We start from the raw sequence: 15,347 nt of genomic DNA, 5'->3' as shown, positions 1-15,347 counted from the left end.
ATGATTACAACCCTTTCCTTACTGCATACTCAAACATAAAAGATTGTGCCCATGTTTTAACAGCAGGCATTTTTCCTTGCTCTGAAGTAATCACTCTATTATTCCCTTATCATAATCTTCATCAACCAGAAACATATTATTTGAATTTGCATGAGACTAGGGTAGGAAGTTTATTGTGACCCCAGTAGTTCTAATTAAGGTCAATGCTGAACTGGTCTGTTGCTGTATTTCTGTAGGCTTGGGGGTTTTCTCTCATGTAAGGAAGGAAAATCGGGCTGAATGGTTTGCTACAAAAAGAAACCTGTGGAGGTGGAAAGCCCTCCAAAACCTCAAAGAACAGTAGCTGAAGTATTTCAGAGAATTCTGTACCTCTGCTGGGTAACAGTAAACAAGCCAACCCATCCTGCAGTCCCTGACTAGTTTCTTGTTTACAAGTACGTTGTACACACAATCTTATTCCCATAGAACTCCACTCTGTCTCTTCTCCTCACTCCCTACATGCTCCCTTTGCTCTCGCTATGGAGATGGAATTTCCATGAAAAGAAACTCCACATGTCACATTCTGTTCATGGGGAGTAAGTAACACTACGACTTCATGCCTCTTTTTGCCCCTTAGAAGTCCCTTCAAGCGTATGACAGAATTCCTTATGTTCCAACCCTGACCCTAACAACTCCTCATACAACACAATGGATGTTTCACCATGAGGTTCAGTGGGTGAACCCAAACTCCTCTACAAATTTGTACAACATGAACCAGATTTAGGCCAAAACCTTTGTAGGGTGGTTGTGTAATTTTCAGCTTGTTGGTAGGGAACCATTTGGTCCTCATTCTTGAAGGATGATTTCTTTGCCTAGAGAAGTAGTTGTAAAGCTATCTGAAACAATTCTCTTTTAAAAAATTTTCCAGCTCCTTGCTTGCAGTGTGCACAAACATTGCAAAGGTTTGAGATGAGTACTTTTAAATCTTCTAAGCTGTTTGTCCTTCTGTGGCACTCAAAGTTACATGGATTGTTGACACACATTTTTGAGTTTATTTCGTGCACTGCAGAGTCAACCCTTGAATTCCTTGACTTCTCTCTTTGTTTTCCTTTAGTCCCAGATTCAGGGATTTTAATCAGAATGATTTTGGCAAGTTTTTGTCTTTTTCAATGCACCTCTTCTCATCTCAGAATATTTGGTGTAACCATAACCCTAGGTGCAGCAGTAAAAGCAGCCTTGGGCTGAGGCTGGTGCCAAGCAGAAAGGTGTGGAGGGAGCTGTGTTGTGACAGTCCTGTGTTCCCCTTGGCATGGCTTTTGTAGTTGCAGTGTTCCCAAATCAGGGAAGAAAGGGGAACAAACTCTCTGGAAGAGAGATATGATCAAATAAAATGTGATTGAAGAAACCCAGAGAATTTTGAAATTGAGTGACTACAGCCAAGTATACTGAGATGAAAAAGGTGCAGTGAAGAGGACTAAATCTTGCCAAAAGTATTCTCATTGAAGTCCCCAAATCAGGGAGGAAAGCTAAACAAAGGGACAGAAGAAGAAACGGACGAAATTCAATGCTTAAGAGAAAAAGACACAATTCTGAATCAAAGTGAAAGCAATAAAAGTGAATGGGATGACATTAGGTGCACAAATATGGACCGAAGCTTGCCCAGCTGATCCTCATTGGAATCGCAGGATTTAATTCCTGTAGTGACAGGACAGTGGGCAGCAGTTTTAAACTGAAATTGGATAGATTTGGATTGGACATAAGGAAGACATTTTTACAATGAGAGACAAGACAAAGCTCAGAGAAGTTGTGAATGCTTATTCATTAGAAAGTTCAAGGCCAGGTTGGATGGGGCTTTCAGCAACCTGGTCTAATGGAAGATGTCCTTGCCCATGGCAGGTGGCTTGGATCCTTCCATCCCAAACCATTCTGTGAATCTCTGGTTCTGTGATTCTAATCTCCTATCCCATTTATAGCTAATAGCTTAGTGTTTTCTCCATCATCATTAGGTTGGAGTACCTCAGAAGAATCATTGCCTCTCTCAGTCATTCAGATTTCTCAGGTAAGAGATCTCTCACCACTTGGTCTGCCAGATAATTAATAACCATATTGAAAATTATAATTTTCCTGGGAGAAACCACTTAAATCCTTTCTCCAATATGAAAATAAACCATTAATTTTTCTCGTCAATTTTCTGTCTTTAAAGGACTTCAATCTACATGAATACCTTCCTTTTATCTCTTAGCTTCTTGGAAATGCATATTTGAGGGACTTCAAGCTCTTTAGACATCTAGGTGTGAGGCACTAATTGGATAACCCTGTGCATGTTTGCTTCTGGAGTTCTTCCAAGAATCCTACCAGTTTTATGAGGCATAAACAAGTCTCTTTTATACAGAGATGCTAACACTTCTCCAGAACATTTTTTTCTCTGCTATTTCTACTTTTCCTCATAGTTTTATCACCCTGTACAAAAACCAGCCTGATTGTCAGTAGTTCCCTGGATAGTTCTCTGAGTACTCCTCAAAAGCTTTCATTTAGTATTTCTTTTTCTCTGATGCTGAGGCCTGCTAAAGCCTTTGATTATTTACCTCAATTACTTGTTCAGCAATTGAATGTTTAAATTCCTTTGCAGATTTATATGATAAGAAAGCAATTGAGTAATAGTATAGGTTATGCAAGGCTTGTAAAGAAAGTAAATATGTTTTATTAAACAGTAAAATTTAGTTGGAAAAGATCATTGTAAGTTATCATTTTTCTCTACATGTCTTGCCTCATTTATTTTTTTCCAGAACATTAAGGCTACAATAACTCTACCTTTACAGCATGGGTAGACTTACAAAAGGCCTAAGTTGACTTTTAAAATTTGTATATGATACTTTAAACAGCTCCTTTGTCCACTGAAAACATTTCATCCTTTAACAGCTTTTTAGCCTTGCTTTTGCCAGTTTTTCCTTAAAACATTATTGTACTTGTGCCTTTTATTGTTTCAACTTGTACTAGGTCTTGTATATGTTACAGGACTAAGTCTGTTTGTTTTCTTGTGAGTGCTCTCATAAATAACTTCAAGAAGCAATCATTTACAATGGCTAAAAAATAGACTCTGTGGCTAGATTCATACTAGCAAATAAAGTAAAATAAAACAAATCATTTGTCTTGATTTGGTTGTGTAGTTTCATATGCTCTGCTTCTGCAGGCTATTGTTTTTCTCTGTATTTTTCTTACCTTCTATCCTATCCCTTTTTCAAAGTCACAGGCTTTCTGTGATTTCAGGCCACACAAATAGATCAATCCGAACAATTTATTTTCCACATCTGGCATCATTTCCTTGGTTTTCATTTTAAAATTGCCTCATAGTGTCTTTAATCTTAAATGTCAGCAGAGCTGATTCTGTTTTGATTAGGTGGAATCCATCTTATATAAACTTAATCTGCTTCAAAATGTTACCAGATACTAATAAATATAATCCCCTTTTCTCCACAGAGTTTAATCAATCATGCAGTGAGACTCTTATCTGACAGAGTGTATAAAAGCAGGACCATTGAAGAATGGTACTCTGTTGGACTGCTTTTTTCAGCCTCCTGGTTTAAACTTTGCTTTCAGAGCCTCTCACCTGCTGTTTCTTTGTTGTTGGGCCACAACCATTGGGTTTTTCTTGGCACATACTGAGAGAATGTCTAGATACCTTGTGCTCTGTCATCTTTTCAACTGCATGTGTCTTTACTAGTAAAAACATTTGTCCGTTTTTGTATTTACTTGGGCATGAGAAATGAAGGAGATGTTTTCCTCTTTTCTGCTCCTGAAGGGAACCCATCCTACTTAAGAAGACATCTTTCAGCCTTTGCTGCACATGGTACCTGTTGAATAACTCCTGGTGCAGTGTTGGTAGTGTTCATGTAACTCCAGATGTCCTTCTGGGACGTGATCTCCTCTGGGGGGTGGAGACCAGATCCAGAAAGGGGTACCTGGCTACTGTGATCTCAGTCTGTGACATCACATGCCTGACAAAGCTTCCACTGTCTCCAAGAGAGGCTGTGGATGGCCTGTACAGATATGGCAATACCCACATGGTGTTTAAACAATGATTTGGCTTCATCCTCATGCCCTGTCTTGGAGATAAAGAGCTTGACTTGTCTACCTATTCAGTCAGGTTATGTCCCACTTTAGGATGGAAGTTTTTAACTGCTTTACAGATGGCCTTTTGGTGTCTTGTCAGCTCATGATTCTGTGTTTCCTGAAAGGATTTGTTGAAGTATTTCTGGTCGAAGAGCCCATCCCAGTAGCCCTGAAGAGATTACCTATGAATTTATGGCAATCTGCCCACTGCTTTTCAAATACACCCATGAAAGTTGTTTTCAGTAAGGCTCAGCAAATAGAGAAGGAGAAATTCTGGGATTTAGACTGATCTCTCCTGCTTGCTTTTTATGTCTGAAGAGTTTTCCATAACCTAACCTCTAACCTAAGCTGCTGCTAAAGGCTCTAACGGGATTTCAATTTAAAGAGGGAATTAACATGCCAGTTAACTCCCTTTGTGTGACCTTTAAGAAGAAAGGCACCACTTCACAGCCTGGCTCTGTAGAGGGAGTTTGCTTTCAACCTTCCCAAGTCAGAGCTGTCTAGCCTTTTTAGCATAGGTATGTCCTGACACCACGAGGCTGCTGTTTCAGTGCAAGCTAACGAGGTAAGTGGTGCTGCCAGTTCTCTGCCATGAGACCAGTGTGGTGAATTTGCTGTCACTGATCCCGTCACATCCCAGGCAAGCCCAAGTTGCCACAGCTTTGCTGAACAGAGATGGCTGAGTTCCACCCTAGGGAACTTTAATCTCATGTTCACCAAGTATTGCTCTGTTGAAGAAACACTCCATCTGATAGGCAGATCCTAGGTGTTTAGGGATGCCAGGACCTAATGGGAGTAAATTAAGTGAGAGGAATAACAAAGTATTGCTTGGAATCACACACAGTGCGACTGTGTTTAACAGGCATGAAAAAAAGAAAAGACAATTATTTATGAATGACTGAAGTTTCAAGAGACATAGTGCATGGGTATTCACAACCAGTTCTCATCTTTCTCGACTGAGGTCTCTCCATCTAAGTGGGAAAATTATTCTGCCTCTTAAGAAGAAACTAAAAGGATAAGTTTACACACCTCTTTTTTTTTTTCTTTTCTTTTTTTTTTTTTTTTTTTTAAATCTGGGAAAAGACTATGAAGAGAGAAGTGTACATGTGTGCCCTTTGGGAAATGTGAAGATGAAAAGTCTCTGTTCTCAAGTTCATGTCCACACACTGTGTCCAACATTCATTTTTACAGTATACTCTGAAAATTATTGTCAAGTAGCTTTCCCTTCTTCCACTCCTTGGCTTACTCTGTTTTTCTTTTAGCTTTTAATTTTTTTAAATTTCTGATAATTAAAAAAATGCACTTTCTGATGCACTTTCCAGCCTTCACTGATTCCTAAGAAGATGTGTAACTGTGGTGGATGTAATCCAAAATTGCCTGAGCTCTGCTACTTTCAGTTGCTGAAGGCCCTGCCCAAACGTGCAGAACTCTCTTCACAGAAGCTGCAGTCCAGGTTAGAGAAAACAGTAAGAGATTTCACTGCCTCTCAATTCTTTAGATGCCACCAGCCCCATCCTTTTTTCCCCAAAGATTAAAAAGATAAATATATGTTACATTACACTGTCTCTATTTGAGTGTATTTGTCTTACTTCTATTGATGCAGAGTGATATTATCACTTCAATTAAAATATGTAATCAGAGTGTGGCTTGAATTTTAATCCCTCAGCTGTGTGGGTTTGGTTTAAGCAGAATCCATATTTAATAGTGCTAGTATGAAGTACTCAATAGTGCCATTACATATGCAGTAGTGCTACTATTTGAATGGAGATAGTTTTATACCCATCAGGCTTAGCAAGAACAATGTGCCTTTAAGACAGCATTCACTGTGTAAAACCAATATTTTGTTTAATGACTGTTGAAATTTATGGAAATGAATTTTCTTTTCAGAAAGCATTGCACACCAGGAGAGTGGTGATTTAAAGGACAGGTTCTGAGTGCAGATTAACAGAAAAGGGAACAAGCAGCTAAGTTCAGCCTCTGGTAAGAGATCATTACATCTCACTGGCAGAAAAATATCCCAGTTCTGGGAAATTGGTTAAGCAAAATGTAACACTGAAAATACTTACTTCCCTGTTCTTCTTAATTTTATGACATCTCATCAGGAACCTAGTTGCTGGACCTATGCTAAAGTCAAGATTTAGTAACACAGCTGGCAGAGCAGAGGCACAGCACCTGTGTGAGTGAGGAACTCAGCCATTACTCATAAGTGTTGGAGCCTCTGGGGAGCTCAAAAAAAGGTATTGAAACAAAAGATGATGAAAATGTTTGTGGTTTCATTCCAGGTGGCAACTGCCACTCAGCACCTCTTGATGGGAGGGGAAAAAGAATGGAAAAGGGAAGAATGAAAGTGAGAAAACTTGTGAGTTGAGGTAATGACAGTTTAATAGGGAAAGCAAAACCTGCTCATAGAAGCAAAACAAACCAGGGAATGCATTCACCACTTCCCATGGGAAGGCAAGAGTTCTGCCATCCCTGGGACTGCAGGGCTCCATTCAGTCCATCCAGTCATGTGTTATGGTGACTAGGGAAGACAAATGCCATGACTCCAAACATTCCCTTTCCCTCTTCTTCTCTCAGCTTTATATGCTGAGCATAATGCCATGTGGTATGGAATATCCCTTGGGTCAGTTGGGGTCAGCTGTCCTAGCAGTGTCCCCTCCCAACTTCTTGTGCACCCCAGCCTCCTCCTCACTGGTGGGATGAAGCAGAAAAGGCCTTGACTCTGTGTAAGCACTGCTCAGTAGTGCCTAAAACATCCCTGAATTATCAACACTGTTTCTAGCACAAATCCAAAACACAGCCCCATAACAGCTACTGTGAAGAAAATTAACTCTATGAAAGCCAAAACCAGCACATCATTGCACCCTGATCTTTCCAGAAATAAACACAAACTGGGAAGATCATAATCCCTTGCCTGACGTATGACTCACAGTACTGAACGCCACGGACTCTCGTGGTAACTCTACAATGGCTGAAAAAACCCAGTCTCGGCAGCCTGTTTGACTTTTTGGACCTGACAGTGACTTGGCTCAGGCACGGGTGTTTCTTGCAAGGTTAAGCTGTCCTTGGGCTGCTAGGAAAGGCAAAATCATTCCTTGCCATCTTTTGGCTGCTGTTTCTAAAAGACAAAGCACTCAACCAAGCTGATCCAGTAGTTCTCATGACAGCAGAGACAACTTCAGCTCCTGTTCTTGGAGTTTGAATTCTCAGGGAAGGGCACATTTATTTTTCCGGGTTAACAGTAACCTTTCCTCAACACAGACTCATCTCCCTCTTGCATGGAGGTTTTTCACAAAAGAAAAAGGAAAAGCTGGTTCTCTGCAAATCCACCTGTGAGATATGTTTGTTTACTGATAGAGGGACAGGAGTTTTTCAGCTGCTAGGTTTTCGAAATATGTTTTCCTTGCCAGGAAGCTTTCTCCTTTCTGTGACTTTGTAGCTAAACAGAGTGGGTGTCTCTCACTTTTGCATATGACTTGCTAGAGGCAGAACTCTTGCTAAGGCAAGTGGGCTAAATTGGTGGGCATGGCAATGTATTGACCAAATAAAAACAACCCACAAAGGCAAAGTTGAATGTCTTGCTAATGAGGCATCTAGTTTTTTGCCTTAAACAATAAATCACTCACTCATATCTTGCCCTTGCTGACTTTTTACTGAGATCTCTCTTGACTGCTAGAAGAGCGGTGGATTGCTGAGAGCATTTGTTTGGCTTTAAAAAAATCTGTAATTATGTTCTTAGTTGTTTTCTAGATGTCTGCCACATTCTTTCTCTTGTTAAGGGGTACAAAAGTCAACACTACACTGCTTAGGTCCTGAGAGCCCTCTCATTCAGCTTGGACCCTTGCTTATTGCAAGACTATGCGGAGAATTATCAGGAGCCAGAATTATGCTTATTCTAGGATACTGATGTGAGTGCTCAGCTAAATAAATTCCCATTCAGCCTTACCCAGTTGGTGTTGGTACTCTCATTTCCTCCAAAACCAGGCTTCTCACTGGGGAGAGCTGCTCTTTTAGGCTTTCTGTGTTATACTCAGACTTGCTTGACCAGGCTTCCATCTGTGTTGGGTTTTCATGGAGCATCAGACCTCTGCAGATCAAGAAGAGACAAAGGTACCATCACAAGTCTTAGATGATAATTCACTGTGTCAGAATGGCTGTGGTTCCTTTTGGGGAGTGAGAGAGGGAAAGGGAAAGATGTGTTTGCAGTTTTAGCAAGTGTTATGAGGCCCTTTTGATTCAAAGGCATGAAGCCTAATGAATCCTAAAAACATCAAGCTTAACCCTTTAGACCTATCTTTTGAATTAGTGTATTTATTGAAAATTAATTTTACCTATGAGAAAACAATTCCATGTTTTCTGCACAGGTTGTAGACCAGAGTCTTATTTTTCCTGCATGACCATTTTGATTTACAAACAAGCAGAGTCAAAGAGTTGAGACTTCTTCAATTCTAAGGCTCAGATAAAATTCTGATAAAAGGCAAAGAGTCCAGCCTGTTCTAAGAGCAGCAACTGATGTTGGAGACTTCTTGCCACTTTCCCATGAAGGGCCAATCTTGACTTGTGACATAAATGCAGATCAATACCATGGATATTCCCAGCAGTTCTCATCACCCAGCACCTTCTGTGTCTCTGCTTTCTCCAGTCCAGTAATTCATGTTCATTTCACCATTTCCCACTGTGTTCTTCAGCCTGATCCATTTTCTTTTCAGAAAGTCTCCCAGTGAAGACCCTACAAAGACTACACCTCTTACACCTGGCACATGGGTGGAGCATTCCTGGGCTCATCAAATCATGAATGTGACTCTGAGCTTTAACAACTGCTATAAAAATGAAGCTCCTGGCTGGTGTCCTGTGAAGGGCCAGAAGAGGCTTTGTTGATGAACCTAAGAGATCGAGCTGAGCAAAAAGACATGGACTGGTCTTGCAGCTAGCATAGTATCCAGCTTGCAGACACCGGTGTTATGTCCAGATTACAGAGGAAGCTGGTTCTCTACAGGATGAGGAAGAACAGGAAGCAGAGCAAGCTAATCCAGCTGGTTTCATTAGCTTTTCAATCACTGCCCCCTGCTTTTGCTGGGAGAGCACACAGACACATTGTAGCAGGACTTGCTAATAATTGCACTTGAGTGGAGAATAATGTGTTACACTAGAGGCAGTGGTGATGATAACTAATCAGATTGGCAAAGAAGGCTGGTTCTTCCTTATCTGAGCAAGAGCATAGCTATGATGAAATTATTTCTGCAAAACAAAAACTGTGAGAAAAACAGAAGTTGTATGTGTTTGTTTGACTTATGTTTCCTCCCAGATATACTAGATATGTCTTGCACTATCTTGTTGCTACTTCTGTTTCCTTTCAGGAAGAAAACAGAATAGGCAGATTGAAGAGTATGAGAGAGAGGAAGGAACACAGAATCAAGACGAGATAAGGGAAAAAGCATAATAGTGAATGAGAAGATGGAGGGATAAACAGCAAAGAGATTGGCGGGAAAGAAAACACATGAAATAAGAATAGGAAGAAATTACCTCGGTTTTAATTTTGAGAAAGAGCTGTAGATTTCATTCATGAATTGACATGACAGCAGTGAAGCCAATGGAGAAAGTGGCTCTTACAATCCCTAGAGTATTGAATCACATTCTAAAAGTTAGCAATTTGCTGTGGGTTGAAGTCTCAAACCACAGAAGTGTTCCTGCAGCATAAAGGACTTCACGGTCTGCATGAAAATAATTTTCTGTTTGCAGGAGCTCTGCAGTCCCACAGTCCTCACAAAACCTCTGTCCTAACTGCTGGTTGCATTTCTCTGGTGCCCTGCTTTGTATTCTCTAGTGTGAGCAGGCATAGCAGATGTGTGTACACATGTAAAATGCCAAGCCTGCTGCTATGGAAGTCACAAGCTTTGCTTCCTGAGGGAAGGTGAGCTGAGAGCTGAAGGTGACATCAAGGCATCAAAATCAATGACAATGGTGTGATCCCACAGTAACAGGAAATGCAGAGCAGTGAGAGTGACCAGAATTAGGCATCAATTCAGATCCCATAGGAAGTCCCTATCCAGTAGCCAGACCTAAGGTCAAGCTAGGAAGTCAATCCCATGGATCACAATCAACAACGTGCATCACCAGGCACAAATATGGCTGTGCCATAGCTCAGGCAAGGGCCTGAATTTACAAGCACCTTCTGAGTGAAGGTGGGGAGACCCTCAGCCAGGATGATTCCAGTTTAGGCAGCCTTGAGCATGGGCAGCCCAACCCCTTTTGAGGGAAGGCATGAAAAAGGTTGTGCTCAGGCCCCAGACACCCACCAACCCAAAATAGTTATTTTGAGAGCATCTTCCTTTGAGGAAAGAAAGAGAGTAAAACAGAAGTCTTTGATATTAGAGAACTTATTCATGCCACTTAAAGAATTACAAGAGTATGCCAGCATAATGTAATATTGATTTAGAAACAGTAAAATATATGTGGGGAAGGATTCAGCAACCACACATAGGGCAGTGCAGCAGCATCCTATTGAGATAGTCATGCTTTTTTCCTTCTGATTAATCAGGAACAAATAAATGGTACTGAACAAAGAAATGGACCTGAAGGTCCCACAGAGGTCTAAAACACCCTGACTCCCAGAACTTCACAATATCCTGGATGTGTCACATCCATGGATACAATCAAGAAAAACACAACTACAAATTTGACCTGATAGTGGAGGCAGAGACAAATATCTGCTTGTTTCAGAATGATAAGGGTGAACCACTAAGTTCTGTCTCTAGTCTTGAGTATTTAAAACATTCTCAGATTATATTATTGAATAACTAATCCTAAAACTCCTTACTAGCCATAGGGTAAGAGCAGGCTGCACATGGGTATCACCCATTGCAATGGGGGAGACAAAGCATTTTCACCCATTTATCTCCTGTGTCACCTTCCAAACACCTATGGAAATTGTAAGGAATTACTGCAGCTGCAGTCCTTGACCTCCCTGGATGGAAGTCTGAGGATAGAAAACTGCTTCCTTTCTTCTTCTGCATTTCCTTTGGAAATAGATTTTAATAAAAGGCAGTGGAAGCCTTGTTGGCTGAATTCCTCCCAGCTTGCCTGAACACAACTTCTCTTTTACGAAAGCACAGATATTCCCTTGCCCCCTCATCCTTTAGAAATGACATACTTTCTGCTCCTTGAAGCAAAGTCTGACTTTGAAAGTGGAATGTAAACAGAGAACCCCTGCATGGTCCCAGCCAGTGTGTGGCTGATCAGAAATAGCTCCAAGTGGTCCATAATGCCTCAAATTTATATCATGTCTTCAAAGATAGAGTGGGAAGGTGACTAGAACACTCTCTTTGGGAAAATATCCTAGGTTGCAGAGCAGTAGGGGAAGCTGATACAAATTAAATTGACTCCTGGGTCTCGTGATAATTATCTGGCTCTTAGGAGTGAGGGTCAGGTCTTTTTAATTTGTACTTTTCTAAGTCATGTCAAGGAAAGTTGGGGTTGTTTGCAGCTTCTTGGAAATTGTTGTCTTCTCCCTTTGTCTAGTTTCACACTCAGTGCTTGTAAGAGACAAGGGCCCTTTATTTTGAAAAACTGACTGCAAAATATCCCTGAAAACTCGTGAGCTTCATAAATGCTGATGCTAGCAGTCACATTGCCTGAGTTATTAGTGCCAAATAAATCAGAGCCAAGATGTAGTATTGCACACTGCCTCGTAACTGCTTGCACTGTTTTGTGGTCAGCACTCCTCCTGCCATGGCTTTGCCTGTGCCAACCAGTGCTCTCCAAGATAAAAACCTGGCACCATTTGGGAGTTAGCACAGGGTAGCAACAATTCCCACTGAGCAACGCGGACACAGCTGTACTGGGTGAGGCTGTAGGCAGTGTCCTTCAGCAGCATTCCAGCAGGCTTTGCACCCAGGCCGGGCAAAGCACATCCTTTTTCACTCAGAGTACAGCTGTAACACAGTGTGTCGGGCACTTTGAGCTGAATAAAAGGGACACAGAACTTTATCTGTGTTTTACACTGCAGAGGCTCTGTGGGAGACCAAGGAGACCAGCAAGTCTGCAGATGCAGCCAGCCTGTACCATTTTACCAGAGAGCCAGAGAATGGCCCCTGCTCCTGTTTTATTTACAGGAAAAGCATAGATTTTTCTCAAAAGTTGAATTGTGCTTTCATATCTTGGAACTGGGACACTTGTAGTTGGCAGTAGAGAGTTGACCTCTTCCTGGGTCACACAAAAGTCTGAGGCTTGCAACTTCTGAGAAAGGTACAAAAGATGTGGCCAGAGGTTCCTTCTGGCTTCCTGGAAGACAGTGTACCCCATTAGGTCATCTTCTGTCTGTATGCAGTTGACATCTTGGAGAGCTCCAGCTAGAGAGCTGTTAGTAGCAGCCAAGTCCTGTGCTTCCTTTCATCCAGCAGTGGCCAGGAAGACACTGCAAGGGTCTTCAGAACCCTAAAGAAAGCTGTTGGAAAAGGAAAGTAGCCAGCCTCGAGATTCAGAAAAGCCTGTGGGAGTTGCAGGGGTGTTAGATATCCAAACCAAAAATTTGAAATATAACACCACTATTAGCCCATTTTTTTTTCCCAAAAATGCTACCTCTCCTCTCCAGTTTCTAGTCCAAGATGATGAAAGATCTCAAACAACCCCACCTCTTTCTTTGTTATATTAATGTATTTGGTAAAAGGGACAGGCCATAATTCCTAGGCACCTGCATTCAGATAGGCTTGTTTTGCACTCCCTTGATAGGTGTGATTGGCAGGGGAAGAAGTCAGATTTAGCTAAAGCTTCTTTCTAAAAATAGTTAATCAATTTCAGTTCAAGGCTCTTGGGTTATAGGAAAAGAAAAATATTTCACTTGGGCACATAATGAGCTTGGATAATCAGTTTTCCTGCTCAGAAGCAATGAATCCAAGGCTTTAAAAGAAAAGGAATGTTATTAAGAGGGATAAAATGGCAACTCAGCATAAAAATTCTAGGCCTGTTCACTAAAATCAGCAATAGAACCTTCTTGCATATTTTTCAATGTAGCCCTCACCCTGTTTTGCCCAAAGCTGAGAGAGCCTATTCTCCATCTGTAAGGAGTTGTTCCTAAACCTCTTGTACTGTTTCCAAGCACAGTGATCCCACCCCTGACACCAGGTCACTGCTCTTCCAGCTTCAATCCATGAAGCCTTGGCTCTGTCAGAGAGGAGTCTGTGGCAAGGAAAACACAAAGTGAACCCTGAGGAACACACCATTTGAGTTTTGGTTTTGTTTTATACCTTTCTTGCTCCTTGGCTCATTTGCGCTACCACTATCAAGTGGAGCACCACAGGTAATTCCTAACCCTCAAATCACCATTCTCTCTTGATGAATAAGAGTTTTTAATACCTTCAAATGTAAGACACAATTGTATTTTAAACTCAGTGCCTGAGAGTAAAATCCACTGAAGTCAATTCACCTGTTCCCTTTTTGTTGCGATCTCTTGTCACTTCAAGCAGTGCTGGATTTCTCTTTGATCCCATTATAGGCAGGATCAGCAGTAAGTACACCATTCTTTTGGGAATACTGGGCTTACCTCAGGATAGATGTAGCTCTGAATTTGAGTTTTACTTCCATGCAAGTTTACAACACAAAGGATTGAATCAAATAGCGGACCGAAGACACTAAAAGGAGGTTTTGCAGTGTCTGTCTTCTGTTCTTACAGTTGTTACCATCTCTTTCTATGAGCCATTCAAAGTAATTCACAGTGGAGATACCAAAGGTTGAAATCATTCAAGAAAGCATAAGATAGGCAGAGGTGAGAGGATTAAATGAAAAGAAATATAAAATATTGTTTGGATAATAGGAAATACTTATTGGAAGTGATATCCTGCAAAATTACCTGTGCTTTAACTGCAGTGATGCATAAACCTGAACTGGGAAGTAGCCATTATGGCTAGGAAAAGTTGTAAGGAGAGTGCTGCAGAAGCTTGGGGGGGAAACCAGTTTCTTCTACTTCAAGTCCGTGTAGTCTGATCATATTTCAAGTGCACTGACTGTTTAGAGATGACCTAAACAGTTCTTTAATAGCAATTTCAGTGAATGGTTTTGCTAAACCAGAGAAGAACTCATTTTTTTCCCCAATTTCTGACATGTCAGATAAAAACACTGGCTCAGAGCTGCCACCCAATGATCAGACTATGTAAAATCGCTTAAATTCGAGCCACCTGTGTTGCAAAGCACTTCGTTCTGTGAGACAATACAGTGGAGGCAAACTAATTTCTTGCTGCATAAAAAAGGCAGTGAAAGGCCATTTCCATCTCAATTCTCCTTCTACTCCTCTTTACCCACATCTGCATATCCCATCACTCATTGCCTTGTCTGCAACATGGTCCTTTGCTTAGAAATTTTAATTGGTTAACCTGTTAACTTCTGGTTTGTTTTGTTTTTCCTCCTCTATTTAGATTTTCTACTGGTTTATCAATTTGACTCAGTTCAGACCATGGGCAGGGAAGTGCCAACACCAGCACAAAACAAGCAAGAAACTGTTGAGAGCTGAAGAATGGATAGAAGGGAGATGTCAGCTGCAGGGCACAGGAACACTTATTTCAACTCTGTTCTTGTCTAACTGCATATGACATGGTTACCTGGAGATTCCAAGGCTGGCTTTCCATATGTGTGTTTGGATATCCAAAGCACTCTAAAACACAAAGTGCCAGGAAAATGCTCCTTGCCAAGGCTATGGCTAAATTAGTCTGTTCAGCACTCAAAGACTTCAGGTTTTGTTTTCCCCAGCAGCTGTGCTGCCTTACTGAAAACTATAATCTCAGTTATCTCTGCAGCTTTCATGTGCCACCTGTCTGAAAGTGTTTTTTTCCTGGCTGAGCTGTACCATTTGGCAAAGCAAAGAAGATGAAGGGGGATTGACACCGGTATGTTCATTTGTCATCAAACAGCTGTCACCCATTTGAATGCATTATACAACACTAAGTATTTTATACTATTTAAGTGCTTATAAAATATTTTCAATTGTAAAAAGTGTACACAGTGCCTTCATTTCACTGCATAAGGAAAATACCCCATTTTGTGCCCAGTGGTGCACCAACAGGACCTTTCAGTCCATTTCTCTTCTGATCTACTCTCTAAATGAGCCCTTTGTGAAGAGTAAAAGGGTATTTGCTTCCAGCTGAACCGTAATCCTGCAGTCTGCCTGCTCACCCTAGTGTCCATTTCTAATGGCTAGTAGGCATTTTTAATGTCTAGTAGGAACAAATTTGTACATCTATGTGTGGATTCATCTCACATTATGTGCTGCC

General features: G+C 41.1%; 1 long non-coding RNA gene across 1 annotated transcript in view; it reads right to left on the bottom strand.

Moving 5' to 3' along the window:
* LOC119708674 overlaps positions 1 to 8,811 on the bottom strand; it is a 31,825-nt gene extending 23,014 nt beyond the window's left edge. The window contains exons 1-2 of the long non-coding RNA XR_005259137.1: positions 8,421 to 8,811; positions 8,036 to 8,176 (exon numbers count right to left, since the gene is read on the bottom strand). This is a non-coding gene — a long non-coding RNA (uncharacterized LOC119708674). The remainder of the gene's footprint in view (positions 1 to 8,035; positions 8,177 to 8,420) is intronic.
* Between the last annotated feature and the right edge of the window lie 6,536 nt (positions 8,812 to 15,347).

Source organism: Motacilla alba, chromosome 1A, assembly GCF_015832195.1.
Source record: "Motacilla alba alba isolate MOTALB_02 chromosome 1A, Motacilla_alba_V1.0_pri, whole genome shotgun sequence".
Lineage (NCBI taxonomy): Eukaryota > Metazoa > Chordata > Aves > Passeriformes > Motacillidae > Motacilla > Motacilla alba.
Note: the sequence above shows the minus strand (reverse complement) of the source record. Positions and strands in the feature narration are given on the sequence as shown.